Here is an 18,667-nt window from a genome sequence, read left to right as displayed (position 1 = left end):
ACAAACAGGTTACCCATACATAACAAGACAGAATACAAAAATGGCAAGGCACTTTGATTTCTTATAAAGTTAAACTTTCCATCTACCTTCACAATTCATTCTAGTAATTTACCTGAAAAAATAAACATACAGGAAAAAAACATTCACACAAGAATTATCATAGCAATCCTGTTCACAATATCCCAAAATCAAAATAGTCCAACTGTCCATCAACAAGTGTTATGAATTGAATTGTGTCCTAAAAGAAGCTATGTTCAAACCCATCTCATTAGTTACAAATGTGACTTCCCTGGAAATAGAGTTTTTGCAAATGTAATTAAGATAAAAGTTAACAAAACACTGCTATATAATGGATTCAATACAATTCAAATTGTACAATACAATTCAAAAGAGAAGAAAAACACATGGTGAAAATGTCATGTGAAGACAGAGGCAGAAATTGAAGTAATACATCTACAAACAGAAATGCCACAAATGCAGGAAAGCAAGTGAATCTTGGAGAACCATACTAGTAGACAGATTGTCCCTAAGAACACACAGAAGGAAATAATCCTGATGACAGTCTGGTTTCAGCAAGTTAGCCAGCTACAGTGAATAAATTCTGTTATATTAACACACTTGTTTGTAGTACTGTGTTGTAACAGTTTAGAAAACTAACAGAGCCAGGTAATAGAATGTGGAGGGCTTTGCAGAAAAAAAGAAAGAGATGTAAAAGTGCCTGTACAATTGGGTAATGGGGTAGAGCCTAAAAAATTTTTAAATTAATCTTTATTTCTTCAAAATTCCGAGTTCACTAATTTAGCAATTTTTTTTTACTTACTTCCTTATTATTATTATCATGTTATGATACAGTTCCATAGGCCCTGGGGATATTTCCCTCACCTGCTCCCAAAGTCCCACCCCCCACACACTGAGTTCCCCTGAATTATTACTATAGTATAGCTCTTCATAATATCCATCATTGCAGGTATGGACAATGGCACAGAGTCCAGCATCCTCCTGTTAAGATATAGTAAACAGTTTCAGTGGGAGTCCCTTTTTGATCTGAAAGTAGAAATGCATACTGCATTGTGTCTTCACATATGGATATGATAGTCTCCATTACACAGTTACTACTATAAATCCTCTTATGAAAAGCCACAAAACAAAATGAACAACAGGAAGAAAAAAAAGAAAGTAACAACACCATGAACTTAAATCACATGCTACTGAATACCTAATGTGTCACTGAAGAAATGAAAAAAAAAATCAAGAACCTTCTTGAAGAAAATGATGCTACTGTATGATCTATGAGTCAATGAAGAATTTAATAAGAGTTTTGAAGAGATGAAACTAACAAAATCAAAATCCATGAGATATAGCTTCTGCTGACCCTTGTTATTGAGATATGTCTCCTGTAGGCAACAAATAGATGTGTTTTGTTTAATCCAGTCTCCTAATCTACGACATTTGATTGATGAGTTTAAACCATTTGCATTCAGGGATAATACAAATAGGTGGTAATTTGGTTTTGTCATTTTGGCAATGGGAATATTAATTGATTTAGTCTTCTGTTACTTTACTGGGATGTTCTTCACATTTGCCTTTGGTTTTGATGGGCGTTATTTCTCTTCTCTGTCAAGAGTATATCGTTATCCTTTGTAGGGCAGGATTCGAAGTGGCATATTCTTTTAGCTTTTCTTGACTGTGGAAGAATTTTATTTCATTTTCAAAGACAAAGGAAAGCTTTGCTGGGTATGTTACTCTGGGCCGACAAGTTTTTTCCTTTTAGAAACTGGAATATGTCGCTCCATTCTATTCTGGCCTGTAGTTTCCTGTGAGAGCTCTCCTGTGAGTTTAATTGGTATTCCTTTATATGCCAGTTGATTTTTTTCATGTACACATTTAAGGATCTTTTCCTTATGTTCAACTGAAGAGAGCTTGATGATCCTGTGTCTTGGTGAAGATTGCTTTTGTGTAAGTCTATTCGGAGCTCTGTCCCCCCTTCTTCCAGATGTTATTTCCCAATTGTTTCTCTAGATTAGGGAAATTTTCCCTTATTATTTCATTAAATACATTTGTAAATGCAACTTCTCTTTCTGCACCTTTTGGGACTCCCATAACTCTTACATTTGGCCTTTTAATAGTGTCTTTCAGTTCTTCAATACTTTTTTTTTTTTTAGCCTGATCCAGCTCTGCTTCCAGCTTTTTGTTTGTTACCTCCCCGTGACAGTGAATTTCTTCCAATTTTGAGATTCTTTCTTCTGCTTCCTTCATTCTATTTTGGAAACTCTCCACTGTATTTTTCATTTCCTCCACTGTTTTCTTCATTTCTCATATATCAGCTTTCATTTGATTCATTTCCAGTGTGACATATCCCTTGAATTCCTTGAATGCCTGCTTTACATGCTTCTCGTTGTTGATAAGAAGTTGTATAACTAGTGTTTTGAATTCTGTATCCTCATTTTCTCAATGTATTCCTCAGTTAATTCTGAGCTTGGCAAATGTTTTGCTCTTTCACAGGGGAGACTTCAGTAATATTCATTGTACCTTTGTCTCCTTTCCTTTTGGTCACTGTACTTCTGGTTAGCATAGTCTTCTCTTTTGGGGCAGGTTTCTAGGCTCTGTCACCCACAGCTCTACAGTTTGATTTTGCTTACTGCAGTTGGCACATGGCTCTTTGTTTGCAGTCAGTTGTGAAACTCTCTCCAGTGAGTTTCAGGTCTGGGTTCTTATATTAGATTTCCACCACGATCTCTGTAGCCCCAGCTCCTGGCTCACCAGTCTCCACCTCCTGTGATACCATGCTGAGGCTGCACTGTTGTGTATACAACCTTTCTCCCACTTCCAGTTAGAGAGGAGTTCCCTGGATTAGGGAAATATCAGGTGTCCTATATAGCTCGGTTGTTGGAGTTGCTGTTCTTGCTGGAACCTGTTGGCCATTTGGTCTGAGGGCCACATAGACCTATTCTGACCTGTACAATGTCAAAATTGGTTATTATTTTCTATGTGGAACCAGTGCAATACTCTGAGCTCAGTGAGTTCTCTCCCAGCTCAGTGCATGTGCAGCTCACTGTTGTCCCCTGCAGTCTCAAACCTTTTGCCACACTGTAAGAAATGGTGTCTGATGTGCCACTACTAGAGATCTTGATCTGCTGTTCATCAGGTCTGAGGGCTACATGAACCTATCTTGAGTGGAACCTGTAGTTTGCAAGGCTATTACGGTTTACTGAGCCAGAAATTAGTTCACTCCCATCTCAGTGCATGCTCAGTCCTGTCCCATAGGCTTTGCCTCCTGAAGCAAAATGGCACATGATTTTGCTCTAGGGAACAGATTGGGCTGTGAAATCCACCCTGTTCCCATACTTCCTGTTTAGGACCTGCTGCTCTGTCTCTGCTCCTGATCAAATCAGACAGACATGTTATACAAACAAAGCCTTAACTGCCTTGAAAATGTTGTTTCAAGAAGTGCAAATTTTAAGGCATTGTCAGGATGAAAGCAATAAATATATTACTGGGAATAAAGGGCCATAATTACTGTTTTGAAGTTTTAAAAACTTGGCTGAACCCTGTGTTTCGTCATTCAGTGATGGAAAGCAGAACTTGTAATTTATATATTTGAATCTTTCACTGAGGGTCCTTTCCAATCAATATGTGGTAATGTGGGCTGGTTTGTTCCCACATCTTATAGGAAAATTCACAGAAAAAAAACTAAATTATGAAAAAAATTTTTCACTTTTTTTAGTGATACAGTTCCATACGCTCAGGGATTTCCCCTATCCCCCTTCCCATTCTTCCTATTCCAACCTGATTTCTGCTGTATTATTACAATAGTGTGGTCCTTCAACAAAGGGAATTTTAAACCAAATACTCATATCCACATGCACACACACACACAACTGGATGGATTTGGAAAATTCTCAACCTATCCACATATCATATCTTATCCTAGCAAAGCGCTGAGGGGGTGGCTAGACAACATCTTACCAAAGAAATTAATCACGTATATTATGGATTCTATCCATTTTAGTTCACGCCATGGTTAGAGCTGGGCTATCCAGGACATGTCTGTGGAGAACTCTCAGATCTAATGGTGAATACAACTCAGCAATCAAAATACATGAACTCCCAATACATGCAATAAATTGGCTTAGTCTCATCTCATGCTGACCAAAACTATTGATTACAGATTTTTTAAAGGTATATAATTTGGGCCTGCTGGCATGGCCTGGCAGCTGAAGTTCTCGCCTTGAACGTGCTAGGATCCCATATGGGTGCCAGTTCTTGTCCTGATGGCTCCACTTCCCATCCAGCTCCCTGCTTGTGGCCTGGGAAAGCAGTCGAGAATGGCCCCAGGGCTTTGGGACCCTGTACCCGTGTGGGAGACCCAGAAGAGGTTCCTGGTTCCCGGCTTCGGATTGGCACAGTACCAACCATTGCAGTCACTTGGGGAGTGGGTCATCGGATGGAGGATCTTCCTCTCTGTCTCTCCTCCTCTCTGCATATCTGATTTTGTAATGAGAATGGATAAATCTTTTTTTAAAAAAAGGTATATAATTTGATTGCATACTTTAAAATGTAAGCTTATTTGTTGTAACTAAAACAAGTGACTTCTTTCCTAAGGCCAAGAATTTCCTGCAAAAGAATATAAACCAACTATTTAAAAGAGAGAATTGTTCCATATCTTTTTTTAATTTATTTTTTATTAATTACATTGCCAGGTTCAGCAAAATTATGCTTCAACACTATAAACTGCTAAATACTAAAATGAAAATAGACACGAGACAGCTGAATAGTAATCTATAGCCATTTTAAGGTGTACAGAACCCAGTTGTATATAAACTAAAATTGAAATGTCAATGAAGAAGTCACAGGATGTGGTTAAGAACTTGCATTCTTTTTTTAACATACTGGTTACTCAGTACCATGTCAATTAATTCCATAACATTATAAATTGTTGGCTGATGTTATATCAGGGCTTTCAATTGATCGGAATGATATTCTGCCAGCTCTTCCTTCAGACCAGAGACGGTCTCCCCAAGAAACCATTGAACTTATCTGGACAATAAGATGCTGGACTTTATGCTTGGTATATGCTTGCAATGAAAGAATCTTGACTGAACTTGAACTGTAACATAGCAACAAGGTGGAGGAATCCACCATTGGGGGAGGGTACGGAGAGGGGGTAGGGTGAATCACAGTGCCTATAAAACTTTTTTAAAGATTTATTTATTTTTATTACAAAGTCAGATAAACAGAGAGGAGGAGAGACAGAGAGGAAGATCCTCTGTCCAATGATTCACTCCCCAAGTGACCACCACGGCCGGTGCTGCGTCAATCCAATGCCAGGAGCCAGGAACCCCTTCCAGGTCTCCCACGTGGGTACAGGGTCCCAAAGCTTTGGGCCATCCTCAACTGCCTTCCCAGGCCACAAGCAGGGAGCTGGATGGGAAGTGGAGCCACTGGGATTAGAACCGGTGCCTATATGGGATCCTGGTGCATGTAAGGCGAGGACTTTAGCCACTAGGCCAAGCCGGCAGGCTCCATATCTTGATCAAGGTGATGGTTAGACATATGAATGCCATTGTCAAACACCACACTGTAAGACTATTGTTTAAGTGGCCACTTGTGATATATCAGTATACCAATGTGCGAGTTCAAGTTCTTGCTCCTTTGTTTCTGATCCATCATCCTGCAAAAGTGCCTGGGAAACAGTGGATGATGACTTAAGTTACTGGTGTCCTTGTCATCCATGTGGAATACCTAGACTGAGTTCCAGACTCCTGATATCAACCTGGCCTAGTCTTCGCTATTGTACGAATTTGGAGAATGAGTCATTGAAAATGGCTTTTTCTCTCTCTCTTTTCTCTCTTCTCTTTCACTCTCTCTCTCTTTTTATTTTATTTTTATTGGAAAGGCAGATATACAGAGAGAAGAGACAGAGAGGAAGCTCTTCCATCCACTGATTTACTCTCCAGTGGCCATAATGGCCAGAGCTGAACCAACCCATCAGGAGTCTCTTCTCAGTCTTCCACGCGGGTGCAGGGTTCCAAGGCTTTGGGCCATCCTCAACTGCTTTCCCATGCCGCAAGCAGGGAGCTGGATAGGAAGTGGAGCTGCCGGGTTAGAATCGGTGCCCATAGGGGATCTTGGCGCATGCAAGGTGAGGACTTCAGCTGCTAGGCTACTGTGCCAGGCCCTCATTCTATCTTTCTTAAATTTTCAAGTTAAGTAAATAAAATTGCCACACAAATGGAAAGAACTGATTTTCATCACTTTCAAAGAATTCATACTATACAACTATGTGTATAATGACATAAAATGTACAAAAATACAAATGGTAATTACTTTTTTTTAAAAGAAACACAAGTGATCAAATAAAGGACATATACTCAACCTCTCTCTTAATGAAGTGAAGGTAAATTAAAGCAAGACATTGTTTTTCATCTATGGTTAGCAATTTTATCTTTCTATTTTTAAAATCGCTCTAAGAACATGAAGAAATCATCTCTCAAACATGTGACTTGTTGATTCCATAACATTTGTGTTCTCTCAATATCGTTTCAGGTATGTGTTACGAAGGGCAACTTGATAATATTTAAGAAATTTTGTAAGCTACATATATATCCTTTTATCTGTGGCCTGATAGTGATAGCTGATTGTACGATTTTACTCACAATGATGCCAAACAGTGTGCAGTAAGAAGATTCTTCAAAAAATCTCCTTGTAATAGTGAAGATTCAGAGATAACCATATGCATTTTAGTAGGAGATGAGTCAGACGAATTTTGACTCAACAAATTACTATAGAACTACTTCCAAGAAAATAACTCAATAAAAATTAAACAAATATTTTAAAAGAATAAAGTAAATTATGACACAATCTAGATATTATTATCTTAATTTTATAAATAAAAGAGTTACTAACAAATAGGTGTTTAGAGGCTGTTATGTCCACTTAAAGCTCAGAGAAAAATCTGAAACTACCTTTGTGAACATACTTGCCTACACATTTTACTTAATAGCATGTCATATTACTTTCACCATTTTAAATAGTAATTGCCTTTTATGAATAGAAACATAGGTGCTATCTTTATATAATTCTATTCATTTATTTACTAATTTATTTTTTATTTGAAATGCAAATTTGCAGAGAGAAAAAGAGACAGAGATTTTACATCCTCTGGTTCACTCACTAATGAGTTACAGCAACCCGAGCTGAGGCTATTGGGAACCTTCCAGGGCTCCCACGTCGGTGCAAGGCCTAGGGATGTAAGCCATCTTTCGCTGCTTTCCCAGCCATAACCAGGGAGTAAAATATGTAGGCAAGTATGTTTATCTATAAAACTGTATCATGGAAAATAATAATAAAATAAAGCTAACTGACAGACCCAGAAAAAAATTCTTTGAACTCATTATGGAATTCATTTATAAGTAAAATCTCTCTTTTTAAAAGTAAAAAAAATCAGTTTATTCTTAACACGGTATCCAAGAAGCAAAATGTTTCACAACGCAAATCTCACTTGTAAATCTTTGAAATGTTCACTACTTGAACTAAACATTCAATGGGAAAATCAAGCTAGCTTAGGCAACTACAATAAGGTCCTGGGTGGAGGCCATGCAAACTTCACCTTCAGCCATAGGGTCTGTTATTTGTAAGCCAGTTTTCTAGAACTGTTAGCAGGAAACACAGGGAGCATTATTTGGGTTTGCTTGCTTGCTTGTTTGTCTTGTTTTGTCTCGAGAATAATAAAACTTTTATTCTCTTTGAGTTTACCTATTAACAATTTGCCAAATTTACTTCATCTCTTTGTCTATATGAATTATATCATTATTCCAAACAATCTGCAAATGGTAAAATTCATGTCTCTTCCTCCCTAAATGCTTCAATAGGGGAGCACTGTTTGTGGAGTCTCATTCTATGTGGGACTTCAGTCATCCCTTCTGCACAGGTCCAGCATCAGTTTCTGGCAGTTGCCCTTGGTATCTTGGTTGATGTTCGAGTACGGGATCTTACCACACTTTCTCTTGACTACAGACCTAATTTAAAGCATGTCCACTTCACTGCAGGAGACTATGATTCTAATTGGGACCTCGTTTCACGTCCCGTAGTCATTCATGGAGTTATATAACAAAATATACAGACTTGTTCTGAGTACCCTAGACCATTCTCAGAAAAGCTTTTTGCAGGTCTTCTTTGACCTAATTCTTGACGCTTCCCAGCATGTCATAAGGTCTGTAGTTCTTGTTTCTATCAAATACCTTCTGAAGGTGGAACCTACCTCTCTGTCATGATGCTGATGCACTTGGGAATATTTTTCTTTCCTCTTCACTCTGGCTTAATAGAGATCTCAGGCATCTCCCTCAATCAGTTCATAATCAATGACAGAACCATCTTCTGCACTTCCACCCTTTGCAAAAGCCACTATTGACTTATAAGAGTCACTAGATGTGTCCCAAACATTGTTCTTCAAATCAGTCTTGTACATTTCTTTATGTTACTGATTTCCTGCAGCTCCTGCAATTCCTGTGGATCCTTGAGCAGATAATCTCAATGAGGGAGTCCTCAGCAGTTCCCATCCCCATCATGGTTGCCTTCAGCTCAGAAGCATCGTTGTGAGCAGTTTTCTACAATAAGCCCTACATGACCTTTTACAGGTAGCCAGGTAACGCCAACTTTAAAGTCTCTGGAAGTTCTTTTTCCATCCCTCTCTGGTAGGCAAAGGTAACATCCTGGCTGTGCGTTTTGACAAATGGCCAAAATGTTGATGATGGTCTTCAGGGCCACATCTTTGGTCTTCATGGCTATTTCAATGTTCACAGTATTCCCCTCAGCATCAAGTGGGCGCAGACATCAACTGACCCATATGCACCTTGAGTGGTCACCCTTCAAGCTCAGTTTGCACAAAATTTTATGAATGATAGTCATTTTGAAAGAAGCTGGCTGGGCACTGAGGGCTGTGAGCATCCCCAGAGGCCAATCAGATGTAAAATCTTGTAATGTCTACATGAAATTAATTTTTGCTTCTTAAAAGTCGTTGGCAACTAAAAAAGTAAATTAAAGGCGAAAGTACTCCACCCTGAACTAAAATCTTTTAAAAACCAGAAAATACTGGGAATATTTTTGCCACAAAGAAATGTTAAATGTTTGAGGAGAGAAACTATGTTTCCTTTATTGGACATTAAACAACACATACATGTATCAAAACATCATATAATACCACACAAATATGTAATCTTAATGTATGAGTTACTATTTTTTGAAACTTTACATAACAAATCTAACTCATTATGCTATCCTGAGGAGTTACAGAATCCATCTACAGCTTCCCTTAGGAGTTGGTTTAACTTTTGTTTACTTATTTTATTTGAAAGGAGAGCAAAAAAGAGAAACTCTTCTACCTATCGGGTCAGTTCCCAAATGCCCTCAGTAGCCGTGACTGAGCCAGGACAAAGCTAGAAATCCAGCCGTTCATCTGGGTCTTCCTATATGGGTGGTAGGAACTCAAGCGCTTGAGACATCATCCATTTTCTCACATGTAATAGAAGAGCCATAAGTCAACCCAAACACTAAAAGTGGGGATGCAGGCATCCTAGGCAGCAGCTTAAGTCACTGAGCTAAATACCTGCCCCAGGAATGTCTCTTAAACTGTCATTTCATGAGTTCAGGATAGATATGTAGATATAGCACAAATCCTAAGGCTCTTAATGAAGATTAAATGCAGACATAAAAGTGATTTTCACTCACCTTTGAATGCTTCAGTCTCCTTCCTACTATGCTAAACAACAATGACCTGTCCGAGAGGCTTATTGTTTTGATTTGATTGTGGTCAGTTTAAGTAAGCTCTATTTTTAAACTCTTATTAATATAAAGAAAATAGATTTCGTATATTTCATATATACACAATTCTAGGATGATAAACATTCCTCAGAGGGGGGCACTGTGAAGATGGACACATTATATGAAGGCCTTGTTTTAAAGTTCACAAAAAATTATTTTATGAAAACTGTGCATGCATTTCAAAACTTTTTTGCTCCAAAATAAACACCTTTTAATTATATTTTTTTTCCAAAAACTTTTCAAAATACTCTCAAATATATACAATCTAGCACAAAATGATAGGGAACTTTACCTTTGTAAAGCATCATACGAGTGTTCATTATATTATCTTTCATATATCTTAACATCAAATAAAGTTAAATACTCCTTGATTGGAAGAACACCAACTTTTGAAAAGCATGACAATGCAATGAAACTAAGATTTTTTTTAAATATAGCTAGAATATTCCCCCACACTGTAGCGTTCTCTGTACTAAGAGCTTTTCAAGAATTCTTACAATCTTCTCACAAGTTTTTATCTGATGGACTTTAACACAGTAGCTTTAATTTATAGATGTGAAACCCCACAAAGTAAGTGCTACAATGACAGGATATAGCTGCAATACCTCAATTTAAATCCAGAAAATGGAATACGTTTTTGTCACGGCAAATGGGGGAAATTATCTGAAAGTGTCAAAAATTACTCCTGGGCATCCAGCATGATAGCCTAGTAGCTAAATCCTTGCCTTGACCGTGCCGGGATGCCATATGGACACTAGTTTGTGTTGCAGCTGCTCTACTTCTCATCTAGCTCCTTGCTTGTGGCCTAGGAAGGCAGCAGAGGACAGCCCAAAACCTTGGGATCCTGTACCAGCGTGGGAGATCTAGAAAAAAGCTCCTGACTTCAGATCAGCTCAGCTGCGTCCATTGCATTCACCTGGATGGAGTATCTTCCTCTGTGCCTCTCCTTCTCTCTGAAAATCTGACTTTTCAAGAAAAATAAATGAATCATTTTTTAATTATTCATACTAATTCAGTCAATAACTCATCAACTTGGTTTCCACCTGTATTAAAACCCTTAAATGAATCCCTTTCTTCCCAAGCTGAATTTTCACTCCCTTTGTGTCCCTCTGTTTTAAACATCAATTCCTTGTTGCTCACGGTGTATACCATTTAATTCGGAAATCTTTTAAAGTCTGGATTTAGTGCTCAAAAGGTGCCTGTACAGTTAGGTCACTGGTATTCTTTGAAGTGCAAGCAGGTAGCCCAGAGACTGGGCCTGGGATTAACCATTTCCTTTAGTCACGCAAGCCTCTGACAAAAATACATAGCACAGCTGCCACCTGGTGGACATAAACAATCATTTCACCACTCTACCTTGAGATAAGATCCTAAAACCCTAAAGCCATTCCGCAGTATCAGGTAATTATCCCACCACCTTTGCAGAAACCAAAACCCAAACATGCTCAAGTTTTTTACATAAAACGGCTTAGTATTTGTGCATGATAAGCATCTTTTTATGCAAACACTAAGCCTATACACTTTGCACCATTCTAAATTATTTGTAATACCTAATACAATGCATATTGCATAGTTACGATACTGTAAGGTTTAGGGAATAGGAAAAAATATATGTATTCAGCACAGACACAACTATAATAAACCCAACTGAAGAACACAGAAAACATCAGATGCACGGAGCTCAAAGATCAGTTGCTAGACAGATACTGGGGATGTCTGAAACGTTTGAAATCCTGTCCAGAGGACTGTCACAGTGTAGGGTGTTGCCTACACAGTACTCCGTTCATCTGGGTTGAGGATAGTGCCTGGCACACGGCACATTCAAAGTTTTGCTCTTGGAAATTCACTGGAATTACCTGTCAGAAACAGTTTCCATCTCGGGCTGGTTGAATCTGCTGATGTGGAACTCTTGGATAGATCTTAAGGGCTGACTGTACAATCTTCAACTTGTAATGATTTGATTATTGACATTTTGCCTTTACAATGTTGTGAATATAATTCCAAAGAAATTTAATTCAGCAATATAATTCAGAAGAAATCATTTTTCAGAATTTGAATTTGGGTCCTTTCGCTGGAAAGTCACATGTATTACTACGTTGTAATCCTGGGCTGCAAGCACAGCTCCTGGACAACAGCACTCAGGACAGTAAACAACCTTCTATATGTAGTTGCATAAACAACTAGTTATGTGTACTGTGTCGGAAAAAATGTTAGTTGTCCCCGGCACAATTCTGACATACACTATCTGATTTATAGTGGATTTGTCAGGGTGAAAGCCCATAAATTGAGGAGCATTGGTATGATTTTTTTTTCTAAAGATTCATTTATTCTACTAAATTTCAGGGCTACAAGATCTTTTCAAAGTAGAGTTTGTGAGAATGAAAATATCATTGGAATGCTTAGAAGAAAAAATCACCTTCACAGATATCTTTAAAGATTACTAAAACACTGCTTTATAAGACACAAGAGAGGGAACTTTAGCCCTGTGAGTTTTTCCATATCTTTCTACAAGTAAAAATTGGAAGTTAACAAAATGTTAAAAAATAATAATAATAAATGCCTTCAAAAGTGCTTCAAACCCATGCAGCACACATTTAGTAGGTATATGCCCTGTCCCAATAATATGTCAGTACAAGAATATGTCACGAACAAGATAATTTTAAGTAAAAAGTAGATTGCATCATTATATATTACTGATTCACAACTATAATTGCAATTTCTTTTTTGCAATATTATCTGGATCACCCAGAATATTGTTTGAAATATTATTTTCAGAAAAACACTACATATTATAGCTTTCTAAAGTTCCTGGTTGTGTTAAACAATCTCCCAATCTCCTTAATATATCTAAATATCACACTTCCCTTGCTTAAAATATATATTTCTCATCTCTCTTTCCTAAGGTATGAGTGATTAAATGTTTTACCTCTTCTTCCTCTAAAACAATAAAGAAAAAGAGCAGATTTTCCAAGTACCAAAAAAAAAAAAGGTTCAAACTCCTTTTTAAAACGTGTCATTAGGGCCCAGCGCAGTAGCCTAGCAGCTAAAGTCCTTGCCTTCCACTCACCAGGATCCCATATGGGCACTGGTTCTAATCCCAACTGACCCACTTCCCATCTAGCTCCCTGCTTAATCAGCGCAACTCTGGCCATTGCGGCCACCTAAGGAGGGATAGAAGATCTTCTCTGTCTCTCCTCCTCTCTGTATATTCGACTTTGGAATAAAAATAAATACATCTTTTTTTAAAAAAAGTTATTAAAATCTGTACATATACTCCATGAGGGTTTTTTTTTGTCATCATGGGCATAACCAACATCCAAATTAAGAAAAAAACATTACTAGTACCCCAAAGTTCTCACTATTCCACTCTCTATTTCCTTAATGTGTGGAACACACCTGCTCTCCTGCTGCGTCCATTTTGCTGCAAATGCCAGGGTTTCATTATGATACTACATTCTCTGTATTCAGTCGTCAGGGGATGGACACCGAGGTTGATTCTAATCTTAGCTATTATGAATTGAACGTCTATAAATAGAGGAGTGCAAGTAACTCAAATGCATTATTTTCTTGTGAATATATTCCCAGAAGTGGGACAGATGGCTCATATGGCTGCTCCATTTCTAGTATCCCGAGGAATCTCTACATTGATTCCATTATACCTGTGCCAATTTACATTCGCACTAACAGTGTACTAGCATTCTTGGCTAGGAGTGGAGAAAGGAGTAGATGACAGCATTCTAACGTGTGAAGTGATATCTTGTCCTTTTCATTGACATTTCTCTGGTGGCTAGTGATCTGGAGCATTTTTACCTGTGTCTCTTGGCCATTTGTATTCACTCCTTTGAAAAATGCCTGTTCGGGGGAATCACAGTACCGGATCTATGGACATACTATAGGGCAGTGGTCATCAAAACAGCCTGGTACTGGCACAAAGATAGAGAGGAAGATCAGTGGAACAGAATAGAAACAACAGATGGAAACCCACACAGATACAGTCAATTCATCTTTGACAAAAAGACAGACAACAATCCAAGCAAATGGGAAGGTCTGTTCAATAAATGCTGTTGGGACAACTGGTTGATAGCCTGCAGAAACAAAAAGATAGACCGACATCTCTCACCATACACTAAGATCAAATCTAAATGGATAAAAGACCTAAACCTACATCCAGAAACCTTCAAACTTTTGGAAGAAAATGTTGGAAACACACTGCAACACTTAGGAGTAGGCCCTGACTTCCTAAGAAGGACTCCAAAAGCACTAGAAATCGAGACCAAAATAAACAATTGGGACCTCATCAAACTAAGAAGCTTCTGTACAGCAAGGGAAACAATCAACAAAGTAAAAAAACAACCTACAGAATGGGAGAAGATCTTTGCACACGACATAGGAGATAGAGGGCTGATCTCCAGAATATACAAAGATCTCCAGAGAAACCAAAACACCAGAACAAACAAACTGCTCAAGAAATGGGCACGGGAAATGGGCAGACATTTCACAAAAGAACAAACCCAAATGGCAAACAAGCATATGAAAAAATGCTCAAGTTCCCTGGCAATAAGGGAAATCCAAATGAAGACAACAATGAGGTACCACCTAACTCCAATAAGGATGGCACACATACATATACCACCAACACTTTCTGGCGAGGATGTGGGGAAAAGGGAACCCTTCTCCACTGCTGGTGGGACTGCAGACTTGGGAATCAGTTTGGCGAATACTCAAACAACTGAAAATCAACATACCATATGATCCAGCAATAGCACTCCTAGGGATATATCCAAAACATCTCCTACACAAGAAACCAACATGCACCCCTATGTTCATAGCAGCATAATCTACAATCGCAAAAACCTGGAAGCAACCAAAATGCCCATCAATAGAAGACTGGATAAGAAAACTATGGTTCATCTACTCTATGGAACACTACTCAGCTATTTAAAAAACGAAATGCAGTTCTTTGTGGTCAAATGGGCCCGACTGGAATCCATCATGCTAAGAGAAATGAACCAATCCCAAAAGGTTAAATACCACATGTTTGCCTTAATCTGAGATGAAAAGATGACAACTTGGAAGATAGTACCTGTATATTGTAATATTAGTGCAATCTCTAACAACCTGTATCCAATGCAATGAGATAATGTGATATAATCTATAAACCAACAATTAATGTCAGAATACTTAAGATCTACATTGAAAAACTGTAAAACCCACTATACCCTCAATACGCTATGTTAATCCGTAATGGGGAGGGAGTGCAGGGAAGTCTTTCAGGACCATAAAAAGAGTGAGGAAAAAGTACAATATAGCCTATCAAGATCAAATCTGGTAATTCATAGACAACAGACTCAAAGTGGCACTAAACAATAGTAAAACTACTATACCAATGCATGAGGGGGGAATCGGGTGCGATCCTGACAACCTCTTAACAGGAGGTCATGTGCGTGGAGCAGGGGGGCACTCCAGAGTGGAGCAGGTGGTAAGGAGGAAGCTTGGATCCCAACCATGAAGACTCCCAGACCTTCACCACAAACTATTTTTTTTTTTTTATATATAATCCATTTTATTGTATTGTTGTTGACAATCTTTACATAGTTAACTATAGTTGAAGGAAAATCAAGAAAGAGAAGGAAAAAAAAAAAAAAAAGGTTCAGGGGGATAGGGAGGTGGGCAATGCTATTATGTCCATATTGTTTCCATCATGTATCTGAGGTAAAAGGGGATATTGAGGGAGAAGCCCCACCCGGTTTCCCGCCCACCCCAAGTCCCGGATGTGGGGCATGCTCTGAGATATGAGCCACAAACTATTAATACGAGCAACAAGGACTATATCCCAACTGCCAAGGAGGCCACAGGGAATTGGATGCCCTCGGAGGCCGAGTACTCTGAGGTCACCCACCCCCAACCGGAGCTTCCGCAGGGGATGGAAGAAGTCCAAACACTACCGTGCAGAAACCAACCTCATCGGAAAGACAACCAGAAGCCCTGAGCGGTCCGCAGAAACAGAAGAACAATAAACGTCCTTCGGGACCAGGGAGGAGAGCTTTCTCTGGTCCGAGCCTGGCTCCAACTCTGGACCCCCACTCTCCCTCGCAATGACCATCGGGATCGCTCCGAAAACCCCTCATAGCAAACAAACAGTCATACAAACTAAAAAAAAACTAAAATAAATAGACAAACAACAAAAAGTAGAGCTTGGAATCTGACAGGAAAGAGCTGGCGTGGATTGGCTCATGCCTCGCTGGGTGGGACACAAAGATTAGTCACTCCTCACCATGGTGTTGAGGATTTTCCTGCACACACACCCCCCCCCCCCGCCAAAAAAAAAATTTTCTGCACCTTAATTGTCGACAAATGTCTTGTTAGAGTTACAAGCCAGTCTACATTATCCTAAAATCTGCCAAGATCAGCAAAATTATACTTCAACACAACAAATGGCTAAATACTAAAATGAAATAGACACGAGACAGCTGAATGGTACCTTATAGTCATTTTAAGGTATATAGCAGCCGGTCCTGTATATAAACTAAAATTGAAATGCCAATGAGCTAATCATAGGTTGTGGTTAAGAACTTGGTTTTTTTTTTTTTAACATACTGGTTACTCAAAACCATGTCAATTCCATAATGTTGCAAATTGCTGTTGATGTCATATTGGGACTCTTAATTGACTGTGATGATATTCTACCAGCTCTGACTTCAGACCAGAAATGATTTCCCCAAGAAACTGTTCAACCCATCTGGACAATAAGTAGCTGGATTCTATGCTCGGTATACGTTTGCAAGGAGAGAATCTTGATTGAATTTGAACTGTAATGCTGCATCAAGGTGGAGGAATCCACCAGGGGGGAGGGGCGTGGGGAGGGGTGGGGGGACTCCCAGAGCCTATGCAACTGTCACATAATGCAAAATAATTAATAAAAAAAAATCACAAGGCAAAAAAAAAGAAAAAGAAAAATGCCTGTTCATGTATTTTCCCATTTCTTTTGTTTATTTATTTACTTTTATTTATTTTTATTGGAAAGGCAGAGAGACAGAGAGGAAGATCTTCCATTCGATGTTTCACTCCCCAAGCAGCCACAACGACTAGAGCCGAGCCAATCCCGAAGCAAGGAGCTTCTTCCTGGTCTCCAATGTGGGTGCATAGTCTCAAGGCTTTGGGCCATCCTTGACTGCTTTCCCAGGCCACAAGCAAGGAGCTGGATGAGAAACCGGGCCACCAGCATTAGAGCTGGCACCCATATGGAATCCCAGCACATTCAAGGTGAGGACTTTAACCACTACACTATTGCACCAGGCCTGCTTTTCCCATATCTTCACCAGGTTGCTTTGCTGTTTCCCTGAATTTCTTAACATTTTGCAAATATTTTTCTCCATTCTGTTGGTTGTCTCTTCACTTCATTGATTCCTGTGAATCTGATGACATTTATGATACAGTATATGCTCTATCTAGAGAATATTCCATGTGCTGATAACAAGAATGTATATTCTGCAGCTCTGCAATGAAATGTTCAATAGGTATCTATTAGATCCATTTGATATATACTATTATGGGGTAGATTAGTTATGTTGTTTATTGATTTTTTTTGTTTTGGGTGGTTGTTCCATTGATAAAGGTGAAATATTCAAGTCCCCCATTATTATTATTGCAATGGAATAGATCCTCTTTAGATCCATTAGCATTTGTTTTATTAAAATTGGTGCCACAAAGTAAGGTACTTAACATAATTACTATTGTCCAACTGCCTTACAAAACTGATTCCTTAACCCCCATAATGACCTTTTTTCGTTTATGTCTTAAAGTCTAGTTGATCTATGAGTATAGTGATCCATGCTCATTTTATTATTTCCATTTGTATGAAATACCTTTACCATCTTTTCACTTTCTGTCTGTGAGTATCTTTATTGAGAAATGCGTGTTCCTTATAGGGAGTGCAGTGGTGGTGATTATTTTTAAATCCACTCAATCCACATCTTTTAATGGAGGTAATAGAGAACTTAGTCCATTTATTGATTAAAAATCATGTATTTTATGCATTATGCATATATAAATATTATATATATATAAGTACTGTTGATAAGTAACAACATGTTTCTGAATTTTTTTACAAATATTGTTTAAGTCTCCTTCATTCTTTTACTGGGTTATTTTCTGCTTTCACCTTCTTTCATCATGCTAAAAGTCTTTCTCTGTTTCTGTGTATCACACATGCCTTAGCGTTCCTTATAAGACTGGTCACAATTTTTTTTGGTTTTTTCTTATCTTACAGTCATTTGTGAAAAGAGAGTTTTGTTGGACAAAGTATTCCAGATTGGCATTTTTTTATTGTATTGCTTGGACAAATATTTTTTTTATTTTCTCCTAGGCTATAGATTTTTTATAGGAAACTACTAGTTTCTGAGGAAATTATTAGTAACCTGGTGAGAAATCTCTTCAAAGTGTTCTGGTTTCTCTCTCATGTATATTTTAGATATTTTCCTTATGTTTTACTTTTTAAAGTTACACTATAATGTGTCATGGTGAGACTTCTTATAACTATGATATTTGAAGTTCTATGCACCACCTGTAGCTTAACATTAATATCCTTCTACAAACTTGAAAATTTTCTGTTATTCTCTCAGATATCTTGAGGAACTTCCAAACGTTGCACATCTGGTCAACTGATGCCATACCATGTATCTTGAACATTGTGTTTAGTATTTTTTGATTGACAGATATTTCAAAAGAACTGTCTTCTATTTCAGATATTCTTTCTTCTGCTTCACCAGCCAGTTCAGAACTTTCACTACATTTTTACTTGACTTATTAAATATTTCACTTCTGATATTTTTGTGTAATTTTTCTTCAG

At 38.2% G+C, this 18,667-nt stretch overlaps 1 protein-coding gene and 1 pseudogene across 1 annotated transcript in view; both read right to left on the bottom strand.

Annotated features, from left to right (window-relative positions):
- The window catches only part of RP1 (RP1 axonemal microtubule associated), a 280,642-nt gene that overhangs the window by 205,643 nt on the left and 56,332 nt on the right, over positions 1–18,667 (bottom strand). The gene's annotated exons all lie outside the window — the stretch shown is intronic.
- Positions 7,910–8,916, bottom strand: LOC101536403 (annexin A2-like; annotated as a pseudogene).

The sequence above is a fragment of the Ochotona princeps genome, chromosome 9 (genome assembly GCF_030435755.1).
Source record: "Ochotona princeps isolate mOchPri1 chromosome 9, mOchPri1.hap1, whole genome shotgun sequence".
NCBI lineage: Eukaryota > Metazoa > Chordata > Mammalia > Lagomorpha > Ochotonidae > Ochotona > Ochotona princeps.
The sequence above is the reverse complement of the archived record's forward strand: the minus strand, read 5'-3'. Positions and strand labels throughout refer to the sequence as shown.